This window comes from Schistocerca nitens, chromosome 6 (assembly GCF_023898315.1).
Source record: "Schistocerca nitens isolate TAMUIC-IGC-003100 chromosome 6, iqSchNite1.1, whole genome shotgun sequence".
NCBI classification, from domain to species: domain Eukaryota; kingdom Metazoa; phylum Arthropoda; class Insecta; order Orthoptera; family Acrididae; genus Schistocerca; species Schistocerca nitens.
The window spans coordinates 614,828,051-614,843,251 of NC_064619.1; the positions used below are offsets into that span (position 1 = coordinate 614,828,051).

Below are 15,201 nucleotides of genomic sequence, written 5' to 3' on the forward strand. Positions count from 1 at the left end.
AGTCGTTTATTGAACAAAGTAAGAGCATATGGACTATCAGACCAATTGTGTGATTGTATTGAACAGTTCCTAGATAACAGAACGCAGCATGTCGTTCTCAATGGAGAGAAGTCTTCCGAAGTAAGAGTGATTTCAGGTGTGCCGCAGGGGAGTGTCGTAGGACCTTTGCTACTCACAGTATACATAAATGACCTTGTGGATGACATCGGAAGTTCACTGAGGCTTTTTTCGGATAATGCTGTGGTATATAGAGAGGTTGTAACAATGGAAAATTGTATTGAAATGCAGGAGGATCTGCAGCGAATTGACGCATGGTGCAGGGAATGGCAATTGAATCTCAATGTAGACAAGTGTAATGTGTTGCGAATACATAGAAAGAAAGATCCTTTATCATTTAGCTACAATATAGCAGGTCAGCAACTGGAAGCAGTTAATTCCATAAATTATCTGGGAGTACGCATTAGGAGTGATTTAAAATGGAATGATCATATAAAGTTGATCGTCGGTAAAGCAGATGCCAGACTGAGATTCATTGGAAGAATCCTAAGGAAATGCAATCCGAAAACAAAGGAAATAGGTTCCAGAACACTTGTTCGCCCACTGCTTGAATACTGCTCAGCAGTGTGGGATCCGTACCAGATAGGGTTGATAGAAGAGATAGAGAAGATCCAACGGAGAACAGCACGCTTCGTTACAGGATCATTTAGTAATCGCGAAAGCGTTACGGAGATGATAGATAAACTCCAGTGGAAGACTCTGCAGGAGAGACGCCCAGTAGCTCGGTACAGGCTGTTTCGTGAACATACCTTCACCGAGGAGTCATGCAGTATATTGTTCCCTCCTACGTATATCTCGCGAAGAGACTATGAGGATAAAATCAGAGAGATTAGAGCCCACACAGAGGCATACCGACAATCCTTCTTTCCACGAACAATACGAGACTGGAATAGAAGGGAGAACCGATAGAGGTACTCAAGGTACCCTCCGTCACACACCGTCAGGTGCGGAGTATGAATGTAGATGTAGATGTAGATGTTGAGGTCCTTCAGTGCTCTGTCAAACTCTTCACGCAGTATCGTATCTCCTAATTCATCTTCATCTACATTCTCTTCCATTTCCATAATGTTGTTCTCAAGAACATTGCCCTTGTATAGACCCTCTATATACTCCTTCCACCTTTCTGATTTCCTTTCCTTGCTTGGTACTGCGTTTCCATCTAAGCTCTTGATATTCATGCTAGTGGTTCTCTATTCTCCAAAGGTCTCTTTAATTTTCCTGTAGGCAGTATCTACCCTACCCCTAGTGATATCGGCTCTACATCCTTACAGTTGTCCTCTCTCCATCCTTGCTTAGCCATTTTGCACTTCCTATCAATCTCATTTTTTAGACGTTTGTATTCCTTTTTACCTGCTTCATTTGCTGCATTTTTATATTTTCTCCTTTCATCAATTAAATTTAATTTCTCTTCTGTTACCCAAGGATTTCTATTAGCCCTCGTATTTTTACCTACTTGATCCTCTGTTACCTTTACTAATTCGTCTCTCAAAGCTACCCATTCTTCTCCTACTATATTTATTTTCCCCATTCTTATCAATTGTTCCCTAATGCTCTCCCTGAAGCTCAAGGCAACCTCTGGTTCTTTATGTTTATCCAGTCCCATCTTCTCAAATTGACACCTTTTTGTAGTTTCTTCAGTTTTAATCTACAGTTCATAACCATTAGATTGTGGTCAGAGTCCACATCTGCCCCTGGAAATGTCTTACAATTTGAAACCTGGTTCCTGAATCTCTGTCAACCCATTATATAATATATCTGACTGTGGTGTCACCGCTAGACACCACACTTACTACGTGGTAACTTAAATCGGCCGCGGTCCTGTAGTATATGTCGGACCCGCGTGTCGCCACTGTGGGATCGCAAACCTAGCGCCACCACAAGGCAGGTCTCGAGAGACTGAGGAGACCTCGTCCCCAGTTGTACGGACAACATAGCTAGCGATTGGACGTGCTAAGCCTTGCTCTCATTTGCCGAGAGATAGACAGTAGAATAGCCCTCTGCTAAGTTAACTGGCGACCACCTAGCAAGGCGCCATTTGTATCAGTGCCTATAGCTTACTAATATTCAAGAGAGATGTATTCCAAGGACTAATTAAAAGTTAAGTAACAAGCATCTACGTACTTTTCTTCTTATTCATTTATAAGTTCTCATGTTCCAGACTTCACGCCCGTCTGCGTTAGCCTTGCGTGCCCTATCGCCTACAGCATTGTGTCTAGGCTGTATGGTCTAGACACAACACTGACACCTTCCAGTATCTCCAGGCTTCTTCCATGTATACAACCTTCTTTTATGATTCTTGAACCAAGTGTTCGCTATGATTAAGTTATGCTCTGTGCAAAATTCTACCAGGCGGGTTCCTCGTTCATTCCTTACTCCCATTCCATATTCACCTACTATGTTTCCTTCTCTTCCTTTTCCTACTATCGAGTTTCAGTCACCCATGAGTATTAAATTCTCGTCTCCCTTCACTATCTGAATAATTTCTTTTATCTCATCATACATTTCATAAATCTCTTCGTCATCTGCCGAGCTAGTTGGCATATAAACTAGTACTACTGTGGTAGGCGTGGGCATCGTATCTGTCTTGGCCACAATAATGCGTTTACTATGCTGTTTGTGGTAGCTTACCCGCATTCCTATTTTCCTATTCATTATTAAACCTACTCCTGCATTACCCCTATTTGATTTTGTATTTATAACCCAGTATTCACCTGACCTGAAGTCTTATTCTCCTGCCACTGAACTTCACTAATTCCCACTATATCTAACTTTAACCTATTCATCCATTTCGATTTCTTAATTTTCTAACCTACCTTCCCGATTAAGGGCTGACCGGAGTGGCCGAGCGTTTCTAGGCGCTACAGTCTGGAACCGCGCGACCGCTACGGCCGCAGGTTCGAATCCAGTCTCGGGCAAGGATTTGTGTGATGTCCTTAGGTTAGTTAGGTTTAAGTAGTTATAAGTTATAGGGAAATGATGACCTCAGAAGTTAAGTCCCATAGTGCTCAGAGCCATTTGAACCATTTGAGCCAACCCAATTACGGGGTACATCAGTCAAACATCCAGACTGTTGCCCCTGCAACTACTGAAAAGGCTGCTGCCCCTCTTCAGGTACCTACCAACGGTAAGGTCCATGGTTCATGGGGGGAGGATGTGTACCACATACACATATAACTACACACTCTGTGTACTTCTAAAAAAAATTGTGTGTATTTTGTGTCATTTTGTGTATGTGCTGCTCCTAGTCCCTATAAACTCTCAATATTGTAAATAATTTTTAAAAAATCATCCTAGAGTAATATATCTCTGCTGCTGTAAACACTGTATAATTAATCAGTAGGTGTTATGTAAATAAAATCATTCTGCATTTATGCCATCTATTTTAGAAAAACAAAAGTATAGTTACTGCTATAGGTAATCTCAGCAACTTAATGTGTAGTTTGTCAATAGCTGTTATGTAAAAATAAAATCGTTCTAGATTTATGGAATATCTTTGTTTGAATGAACGTTGTGAGTTAGTTTGCCATATCTGTATTATTATTGTTTCATTGTTTCAGTGTTAAAGGTATTGTAGGCTGAAAGTAAATATCAACAGATTTAAAAACTTTTATTTCATTTTACACACAATCATTCAGATTTACAGGAAGCTCTAAACAGATACTTCTTATATGAGCTGAATTCAGCCTGAATGTTATTGAAGCCTATAGGTGCAATTATGTAATGGGCATTCCTCCAGCAAAATCAGCCCCCTCTGATTTTATAGATACAGCCTCAATACTTACACACTTTGTTTCCAAAGGAATACAGGCATTTATTCATTGCTCCACTTGATCAATATCTTCTCCATTATTGGACAAATACTCAAGTAATTTATAGTACACTCCACTCACATATTGTCGCCAACAACATAATCTATGGATGTTAATTGATAATGGACAGTACAGGCCTGTCACTTCAACTACGCTTGGGCGTTTTTAGATACATTTTTGTGTCCCATGAGTTTAATTCTAGTGTAGACTCACCACACATACCTATTATAGACAATTTACGACAAAACATATGAATGCAAGTAATTGTGTGAGATGCGTTCCTACCAATATATTCCATAATACTGCATAGATAGTCCCACTCATACCATGGGCACTGCACTTTAGCAACATGACATTGTGCATTTCATACCTCTATAACTACGTTGTCAGACGTCAGACCTATATATAAACGCTTAGAACCACTGACACTTGCATTGTATGTACTAGCGGATAACAGTACTCTTGTGAGACTCAACTGCTATTGTTGTGCTACAATATAGCGGATCAACACCAAGTCCGAAAAGTCGAGTAGACATCCTGCAGGCTGAGCACTGGATCAGATACACAGCACAGCTGCTCTGCACATGTACCTTACACGTATATTAGTGTACTATAGTTGTGTTACGAATATGTGCTTCGTTTTATAAAATTGTCATGCCAGCTGTCCTCTTCTTTGTAAGATGATTTGAAGATGGACAAAGGCGTCCGAAACTACGCACTATCAAGAAATTAAAAAAAAAAAAATAGATGCTGCTCAGTGCAACTGTGTTCCATGTCTGCTGATTTAGCAACATCCAACAGCACTTTACAAGAATGGAGGTTTTCTTCACGAATTACGCTGATCAAATTTTGTGGGATTGTCAGTGGAGTCGAGGTGTCGTTATCCTCAGCCTCAAGATGATGAGCAGGAAATTCGTCGTAATGTTGTGATAACACAACGCGAAGACTCGTTTTTTTAGGTTAGAAGGCCTCGGAAAAGTACGGGGTGAGCTGCAATCTCAAAGGGTACATGGCAAATACAGGACGTGCTTGGATCACGGAACAGTCGGAATTGTAGTTGTAAATTGTTGTAGTTGTGCTGGGAAAGTCCCTGAGCTTCAAGCGCTAATAGAAAGCACAGAAGCTGAAATCGTTATAGGTACAGAAAGCTGGCTAAAGCCTGAAATAAGTTCTGCAGAAAGTTTTACGAAGTCTCAGACGGTGTTTAGGAAAGATAGATTAGGCAGAATTGGTGGTGGAGTGTTTGTATCTGTCAGTAGTGGTTAATCTCGTAATGAAGTCGAAGTAGACATCTTTGCGAATTGGTATGTGTGGAGGTTATACTTAACAGCCGAACTAAGTTAATAATTGGCTCCTTCTACCGACCCCCAGACTCCGATGATATAGTTGCTGAACAGTTCAGAGAAAATTTGAGTCTCGTAACAAATAAATACCCCACTCATACGGTTATGGTTGGTGGGGACTTCAACCTTCCCTCGATATGTTAGCAAAAATACTTGTTCAAAACCGGTGGTAGGCATAAAACATCTTCCGAAATTGTCCTAAATGCTTTCTCCAAAAATTATTTCGAGCAGTTAGTCCACGAACCCACGCGAATTGTAAATGGTTGTGAAAACACACTTGACTTCTTAGCCACAAACAATCCAGAGCTAATAGAGAGCATCATGACTGATACAGGGATTAGTGACCACAAGGTCGTTGTAGCTAGGCTCAATACCGTTTCTTCCAAATCCACCAGAAACAAACGCAAAATAATTTTATTTAAAAAAGCGGATAAAGTGTCACTAGAAACCTTCCTAAGAGACAATCTCCATTCCTTCCGAACTGACTATGCAAATGTAGACGAAATGTGGCTCAAATTCAAAGATATAGTAGCAACAGCAAATGAGAGATTCATACCTCATAAATTGGTAAGAGATGGAACTGATCCCCCATGGTACACAAAACAGGTCCGAACGCTATTGCAGAAGTTCAGAAGAACGCGAAATCCCGAAGATTGGCTAAAATTTACAGATGCGCGAAATTTGGCACGGACTTCAATGCGAGATGCCTTTAACAGGTTCCACTACGAAACATTGTCTCGAAATTTGGTAGAAAATCCGAAGAAATTCGTGTTATATGTAAAGTACACAAGCGGCAAGACGCAGTCAATACCTTCGCTGCGCAGTGCCGATGGTACTGTTACCGACGACTGTGCCGCTAAAGCGGAGTTATTGAACGCACTTTTCCGAAATTCCTTCACCATGGAAGACGAATGGAATATTCCAGAATTTGAAACACGAACAGCTGCTAGCATGAGTTTCTTAGAAGTAGATACCTTAGGGGTTGCGAAGCAACTCAAATCGCTTGATACGGGCAAGTCTTCAGGTTCAGATTGTATACCGATTAGGTTTCTTTCAGATTACGCTGATACAATAGCTTCCTACTTAGCAATCATATACAACCGCTCGCTCACCGATAGGTCTGTACCTACAGATTGGAAAATTGCGCAGGTCGCACCAGTGTTTAAGAAAGGTAGTAGGAGTAACCCATCGAACTACAGACCTATATCATTGACGTCGGTTTGCAGTAGGGTTTTGGAGAATATACTGTATTCAAACATTATGAATCACCTCGAAGGGAACGATCTATTGATACGTAATCAGCATGGTTTCAGAAAACATCGTTCTTGTGCAACGCAGCTAGCTCTTTATTCGCACGAAGTAATGGCCGCTATCGACAGGGGATCTCAAGTTGATTCCGTATTTCTAGATTTCCGGAAAGCTTTTTACACCGTTCCTCACAAGCGACTTCTAATCAATCTGCGGGCCTATGGGGTATCGTCTCAGTTGTGCGACTGGATTCGTGATTTCCTGCCAGAAAGGTCGCACTTCGTAGTAATAGACGGCAAATCATCGAGTCAAACTGAAGTGATATCAGGTGTTCCCCAGGGAAGCGTCCTGGGACCTCTGCTGTTCCTGATCTACATAAATGACCTGTGTGACAATCTGAGCAGTTCTCTTAGGTTGTTCGCAGATGATTCTGTAATTTACCGTCTAGTAAGGTCATCCGAAGACCAGTATCAGTAGCAAAGCGATTTAGAAAAGATTGCTGTATGGTGTGGTAGGTGGCAGTTGACGCTAAATAACGAAAAGTGTGAGGTGATCCACATGAGTTCCAAAAGAAAACCGTTGGAATTCGATTACTCGATAAATAGTGCAATTCTCAAGGCTGTCAATTCTACTAAGTACCTGGGTGTTAAAATTACGAACAACTTCAATTGGAAAGACCACGTAGATAATATTGTGGGGAAGGCGAGCCAAGGGTTGCGTTTCATTGGCAGGACACTTAGAAGATGCAACAAGTCCACTAAAGAGACAGCTTACACTACACACGGTCGTCCTCTGTTAGAATATTGCTGCGCGGTGTGGGATCCTTACCAGGTGGGATTGACAGAGGACATCGAAAGGGTGCAAAAAAGGGCAACTCGTTTTGTATTATCACGTAATAGGGGAGAGAGTGTGGCAGATATGATACGCGAGTTGGGATGGAAGTCATTAAAGCAAAGACGTTTTTCGTCGCGGCGAGATCTATTTACGAAATTTCAGTCACCAACTTTCTCTTCTGAATGCGAAAATATTTTGTTGAGCCCAACCTACATAGTTAGGAATGATCATCAAAATAAAATAAGAGAAATCAGAGCTCGAACAGAAAGGTTTAGGTGTTCGTTTTTCCCGCGCGCTGTTCGGGAGTGGAATGGTAGAGAGATAGTATGATTGTGGTTCGATGAACCCTCTGCCAAGCACTTAAATGTGAATTGCAGAGTAATCATGTAGATGTAGATGTAGATGTAGATGATAACCCGAGAAGATCGGGAGCTGCGAGTATAACAGCATTTGTTTCAAAAGTTTCCATTGAGATACAGTTTTTTCAGAGGACTGACCCATTCTAATTTTATTTATTTGTCTAACTAACTGCCTTTCGCGATCCGACGTAAAATCAAAATTTTTGCGCTGGTAACGAAGTACGTGGCGTGAATTACAGCATTCACAGTGGATGCCAATTAAAGTTCACAAATAAAGCTGCTGGAGATACAACTTAATTAATTTTAATATAGTTATCACACAACGTGTTCCGATGTTACTCATTGTTCTAGGAGCGTAAGATCCGATTGCTAGAAAGTGCTAATTAGAAATCCATGGCGGTATACGAGTTTCAAACAATTTTAACTCATTTATCGCTGTCCACGTTGTGACTATGCTTGCTTTCCTACAGAAAATTGTCGTCAGTTCCGAACAGTCTTCAGTCTTCTGAGTCATCTACTTTTTCTATTTTTTTCATTTCTGCATATTTTTAATTCACCTTATGCCCTGTATAATGTATTTCATTGGTTATGTCAGTTCTTACAAAACTGTCATCTACTGTTTTTCGAAATGGGGACCCATATGTTTATCCTCATATTGACCAACTTGGATCATATATCCCCTTCAGTTCCTGTTACTTCTTTCATTTTCCCCTTTTTTTTACCAACTTCTCCTCATATAGTCTTATCCTTTCCTCTGTCCACACTGTTCCTCGTAGATAATTTTTTCTTCACTGGAATGCCTGCAGTTTAATATATTTGGCTTAATACAATTTCTTTCTGGTATGTCCAGTTACCTGACATTGTTTCTTTCTGGTTATTTGCGACTTTTGTAATACAAGCTCATTTTCTTTTCACTAAAAATTTTAATTCTTGTCACATAGTGCATCATTCAAAGACAGTCTGATCACTCTTGGTAATTCAGCAGAACACGAAAAACCATGATGTGGAACTTATTAACTTCATTTTATCCATTTCGATCATTTTGTGTTTATCTACTGTTTTCAGTGTTTAATAGAAAGTTCGCGTTATTGTTTACTTTAATTAAAATGGAATCTAACAAAGAAAAAAAGTAAATTTATTTCTAATTACATCTTAGACTCAAAGCTGCTGTAGTTTATATCTTGTGTTTCTCTAACAGTGAGAAATCATGAGCTTTATGTTGAACGAACAAAAATTTGCTTATGTTTGTAAACAGTGAAAGTTGTTCATAAATAAGACTCTGTGCTGCATGGTTTCCTGTATTCTCTTTTCCAACTGGTGAATTTCTCAGTTTGTTTTTATTTTTGTTTGAGAACGTGGCAATGTAGGACATTCTGAGTTCATTAGCTGATAACAGGAAGCTACTTTTTCATACAAAACTCGTGATTGTCTAATTAATGTTTTACAGGTACAGAAATGAAAACATTCTGTTGTTGCTTGTAATTGCTACTCATACGAAGGATATTTTAATTATTCTAAGCATTGACGCCTGTTGTCTGTCTGCATCTTTTTAGATAGGTAGATACTGTTTCGTTTCGTGTTGAGTTAGTATTGATCACATAACAGCTAATTATTTTCATATTTATTGAAACAAAAGAAGGATACTAAATCGTTTGACATTCATGAAAAAAGAGAAATTGAGAATTACTGTAAATCTGTTATTCCGTAGCCATTTCTGGAAAACTAAAATTCTGTTTTGACTAGTACATACAGATGGTAATACAATCCACGTGTTGGATATTCCGTTACTGTTGCCCTTCACTTAGCTGTGGAGCGTATTTCACTCGTTCTCTGCTTCTACCACGGAAAGAACAATTACTGAGCCGCATGTATTACCTCATGATGATTTCTATGGACACAAAAGTTTATTTTGTTGCTTTCATCACACAAGAACCCCATAACCACTACATAATCGATATTTCCTTAGTCATACTTTTAACACTTTCGGTCATGAAGTACATTTGATTGGGATTATTTGGATCCACATTTACTGATACTGAAATTTATTACTGATACTGAATGTATTCGTTCATTAAAGGCAAAGAAGGCTCAACTAACATGTAATATACCTTTCTTAAGAGCTCATCTGTATTAAAGGTCTTTAATCAATTTAATTATTTATTGGATTATGACCATGAGATAGCGTCCATCGGTTGTTTCACAAGGTGAATTAAATTTCGTATATTCGATCGCCAAAGTGCGGTTCTTTGCGTACTGAGAGTACAACAATGTATGTAAGAAAATTTCTTCTCCCTCATATTTTCAGCAGAAGATGGACGCCACAGGACGGCAATTTTTGCGTCACTGTAATCAGACGTCCGGCAAGAATTTTCACTCAACACTGTGTCTGGGAGCTGCCCATTTCCTGCACCGGGCAGAGCTTTGCACCAGAATACTCGAGTTAGAGCCCGTGTCCAGGGGAATGTTTCTCTTATTTTCAAATACTAGTATATTACACTGTGTATAATAAAGTTTGTTTTCGTATTAATTATACAGCAATTATAGTAGATCGTAAACAAAAAAGTGCCATTAATTAGTACCAGCACAGACACGAGAGTACATTGAATGAAAAACATTCTGTCCCTGATAGCGTATTTAAAATATTAGAATTGTCCATGCTTACTGAGTGTGGAATGTGCATTTAACATCTGCACACTGATACATTTTGTACATATTTATGTGCTGTGACTGGTGGTTTGATTTTAACCCTACTAGATCGACAGGGGTCACTAAGAACCTAGTTAACGTTGTATGTTTGTTTCTTAAATTTAACATTTATGAAAACAGAGTGGCGATTTCTAACTTTTAACATTTATACGAAACACCTGCAATAACGAAAATATTATTTACCCCTTACTTCTGTATCCTGTGTTGGGGTTTCCTGTCTCAGCTATTGTTGTAGTGTTTCCTTTACTGAATTCTTACATGTACGAGATCGTCTTCGACATCATCATCTGAACTGTTGATTGTATTAGAAAAAGGATCGAATGTGTTAAGATTCTGGATGGAGTTGTGGTTAACAAAGAATGCAACGGTGAAATATACACGTGCAAACTGCGAAATACTGCGTCCGATGTGCAATTTCTACGACGCACAAAACCTTCTGTACTAACTGGGCGGCACTGATACACAGTACTGAGTGAATTTACTTGGCGGACATGTAATTACGACATTGTAAAATAGTATTCCTTTCACGTCTGTTTCCTACCGAAAATGAGGTCACAATGAAATTTTGTTGGGGACGTTTTTGTAATGGTAGCATGCGGCGAATCGCGCTCTGGCGTCTTATTGTGTGTTTCCGTTCATCCGGTAAATTTAACTTCAGAACTTTGGTTTCTCTTATTGTAATTGCTTTAAATTAGATTTCAAAGGGCACTGTTTGCTTCAGTGTATGTCTGTTCCACCTGCTAGCTCCATAACAATTTCTTCGCGTTTACAAAGCTGTTTATTTACAGTTCCAGTTACATGTGTTATACGGCACCAGGGTATGATGATCTAAAGTGGGAAGCGGTGTTTAATGGTAGCCAGTTCCATCTCCCTTCTTGTCCTGTGTGTGTGTGTGTGTGTGTGTGTGTGTGTGTGTGTGTGTGTGATCCTCTGTCCTGATCTTAGCAAATCTGATACTGAGGGAATGATTTTCTTTTCTCTCAGAATGCTGACCAACTGACCGCTTCCAGACTGTTTATACCACTTCAGAGGTTTGTAGATAGTAACGAACTTTTGCTACGTATCCTTCATCTCGGACAGCAAATAGAAACTAGACTAGGAACTCGATATTTAATAAGTGAAAGTGATTATGAAAATTATAGCAGAATTGATAACTTAGGGTAGTTGGATGAACTGAGTCCTAGAAAACAAACACAGTTTATTACTATTATCGTTTTAGGAAATATACCTCGTTAAGTACAAGGACACACGGCAACTAAAAAATGATGAGGAATTTCTGGTGATTCATCTGATTAAGCGATGAATAGAAGACCACCTCTATCAAAATACCCTTTATTTATGACGCATTTTGAAACAGAGTTACGTTACCGAAACAGTCGAGCTATAAACTTAATAAAATTCAAAACGTATACTACGACACTAAAACCTTTCTCATCGGTGTATTGCACACTTTAATGTACACAAATACACCCGCTCGGCAGAGTAAATTTACCTGGTTCCAGTTTTATTAAGGACAGAGCAGCACAAGTAAAGACAGCAGAGAGGTGGATCTGGCGTTAAAGTTGAAAATGGAAGAAAGAGGTGGGAAAAATATAATCACCTCCATAGAATCTGACGATCTAGTAAAGGCATTCGACAATGATGAATGGTGCACAACGTTCGAGATACTCAGAAAAATAGCTATAAGCTATAGCCAAGGACGGATTATATACTACATGTGTGAGTAGCACAAAGGGACAGTAAAAATGGAGGAAGAAGCTGAGAAGAAAGCAGAAGAAATTTAAGCTCTCGTACTGCCGCACCAGGATGATGAAAGTTAGGCAGACTAATAAGATAAGAAATGAGAGTTTATCCGCACCAGGGAGGATAGAAATATACGGAGAACAGTGAAGAGAAGAAAAGACAGGATGCCAGGACATGTGTTAAGACATAAGGGAATAACTTTTCACGGTACTAGAAAGAACTGTAGAGGGCCAGAACTGTAGGAGAAGATCGATATTGGAATATATCGAGAAAATAATTGAGGGTGTTGGATGATAGAGTGATATGAAGAGGCTGACGTAAAAGACGAAGTCATGGTGGGAGGAATCGAACTTTACCAAGTAATTATTCACTCTCCACAACACTAGCAAAGCGATGCACAGCACAGTAGCATTTAATTATAATGTAACAATAAAAGTGGAATCGGCAATGCATTACAGCTCCTAAATATATGCGAGTGTATGGAATTTGGATATACATGATAACCTCCAGCTCAGCTCTCTCTCTGTCCATCTGCTCCTATCCCGTCCGCAGCTCGTGGTCTAGTGGCTAGCGTTGCTGCCTGTGGATCAAGGGGTACCGGGTTCGATCCCCGGCCGGGTTCGGGATTTTCTCCGCTCGAGGACTGGGTGTTTGTGTTGTCCTCATCATTTCATCATTATTCATGAAAGTGGCGAGATTGGACTCAGCAAAGGTTGGGAATTTGTACCGGCGCTGATACCCGTGCAGCTGAGAGCCACAGAAACCAAACATCATCATCATTGAAACTTCCTGGCAGATTAAAACTGTGTGCCCGACCGAGACTCGAACTCGGGACCTTTGCCTTTCGCGGGCAAGTGCTCTACCAACTGAGCTATCGAAGCACGACTCACGCCCGGCCCTCACAGCTTTACTCCTGCCAGTATCTCGTCTCCTACCTTCCAAACTTTACAGAAGCTCTCCTGCGAACCTTGCAGAACTGGCACTCCTGAAAGAAAGGATATTGCGGAGACATGGCTTAGCCACAGCCTGGGGGATGTTTCCAGAATGAGATTTTCACTCTGCAGCGGAGTGTGCGCTGATATCCTTTCTTTCAGGAGTGCTAGTTCTGCAAGGTTCGCAGGAGAGCTTCTGTAAAGTTTGGAAGGTAGGAGACGAGATACTGGCAGAAGTAAAGCTGTGAGGGCCGGGTGTGAGTCGTGCTTCGGTAGCTCAGTTGGTAGAGCACTTGCCCGCGAAAGGCAAAGGTCCCGAGTTCGAGTCTCGGTCGGGCACACAGTTTTAATCTGCCAGGAAGTTTCATATCAGCGCACACTCCACTGCAGAGTGAAAATCTCATTCTGGAAACATCCCCCAGGCTGTGGCTAAGCAATGTCTCCGCAATATCCTTTCTTTCAGGAGTGCTGGTTCTGCAAGGTTCGCAGGAGAGCTTCTGTAAAGTTTGGAAGGTAGGAGACGAGATACTGGCAGAAGTAAAGCTGTGAGGGCCGGGCGTGAGTCGTGCTTCGGTAGCTCAGTTGGTAGAGCACTTGCCCGCGAAAGGCAAAGGTCCCGAGTTCGAGTCTCGGTCGGGCACACAGTTTTAATCTGCCAGGAAGTTTCATATCAGCGCACACTCCGCTGCAGAGTGAAAATCTCATTCTGGAATCATCATCATTATCATCATCATAACCATGCTCCTGTCACTCTCGCTGTCCATCGTCCGCCGGAGTGGCCAAGCGGTTCTAGGCGCTTCATTCTGGAACAGCGCTACCGCTACGGTCGCAGGTTCGAATCCTGCCTCGGGCATGGATGTGTGTGATGTTCGTAGGTCAGTTAGGTTTAAGTAGTTCTAAGTTCTAAGGGACTGATGACCTCAGAAGTCCCATAGTGCTCAAAGCCACTTGAATCATTTTTGAACTGCTGGCAATCATTTCCTGTCCTCTATTTGTGTCCATCTCCTCCACCTTCACTCCCCCCCCCTCTCTGTCTCTTCCCCACCAGCTCCTCCTTCCTCTCTCTCTGTCCCTCCTTGCCCATCTGTCCATTTCCTTCCCCCTCTGTTCATCTCCTATTCACCCTCTACCTGACCGTTAATCATGTTTATTGTTGTTGGAAACGAAATCTTGATTACGAAGTCATTTAAAATGAATGGGTAAATCGATTGGGATCATTGGATACACGGTATGAAAGTGTCTTCTCCAGCAGCTGGAACTGTGAGTATAGTTGCTTCAATGACGGTATTCCACATATTTTTATCAGCGACTGCGGAAGATCACACAGTTTTAGAGAAATCACATTTCATTGTAGTATTCTAGTACCTATGACAATAAGCCATAAGTACAGCTTTCCTGTTTTCTGTTAAAATCGTCTGTGAGGAAGAAAACGAAACAGCACATTGTTGTCTATGCAATTTTTGTTCTAATTACATATAAGAAGAAAGCATCACAGAAATAATTTGTCTACTGATATAAATGCTCCGCTATCGTAGTTAAAAAACACTGTAAAAAAGAAAACAAAAACGCCTACACATTCAAAACAGAGCGCAGCTCAGCACTTTCTGTCTCGCACTCAGTTTGAACAGAAAACCAGTACATTGTTGTTTAAAAATTTTTATCCTATCTCCGTCAGAATTTTTACTAGACTGTGGCGTAAAAATACGAAGTAAATCAGTCAAGAAGATGAAGAAATTTTTGCTAAAAATAGAACGTTTATTAAACTATCCTGCAAAATGTTTATTAAACTATCATGCAAAATCTGAAGTCAGTTTGTCCAGTAATTTTCTAATTTTTTATTGACAGCAATTTATATTTATGTGTTACATGTATTAAAAAAATGGTTCAAATGGCTCTGAGCACTATGAGACTTAACATCTGAGATCATCAGTCTCCTAGAACTTATAACTACCTAAACCTAACTAACCTAAGGACAACACACACATACATGCCCGAGGCAGGGTTCGAACCTGCGACCGTAGCGGTCGCGCAGTTCCAGACTGAAGCGCCTAGAACCGCTCGGCCACATAAGCCGGCTACATGTATTAAAATCTATGTATATTTGTGTTATGTACATCAAAAATTACACAGCTTATGCGTGTGTGAATGTTTATTAGAGCATCATTTAAAA

At 40.5% G+C, this 15,201-nt stretch overlaps 1 non-coding gene across 1 annotated transcript; it reads right to left on the reverse strand.

Annotated features, from left to right (window-relative positions):
* Window positions 1-12,906: 12,906 nt before the first annotated feature.
* On the reverse strand, window positions 12,907-12,981 carry Trnas-cga (transfer RNA serine (anticodon CGA)). The gene has a single exon. It is a non-coding gene; the product is annotated as a tRNA-Ser (tRNA).
* Window positions 12,982-15,201: the final 2,220 nt, after the last annotated feature.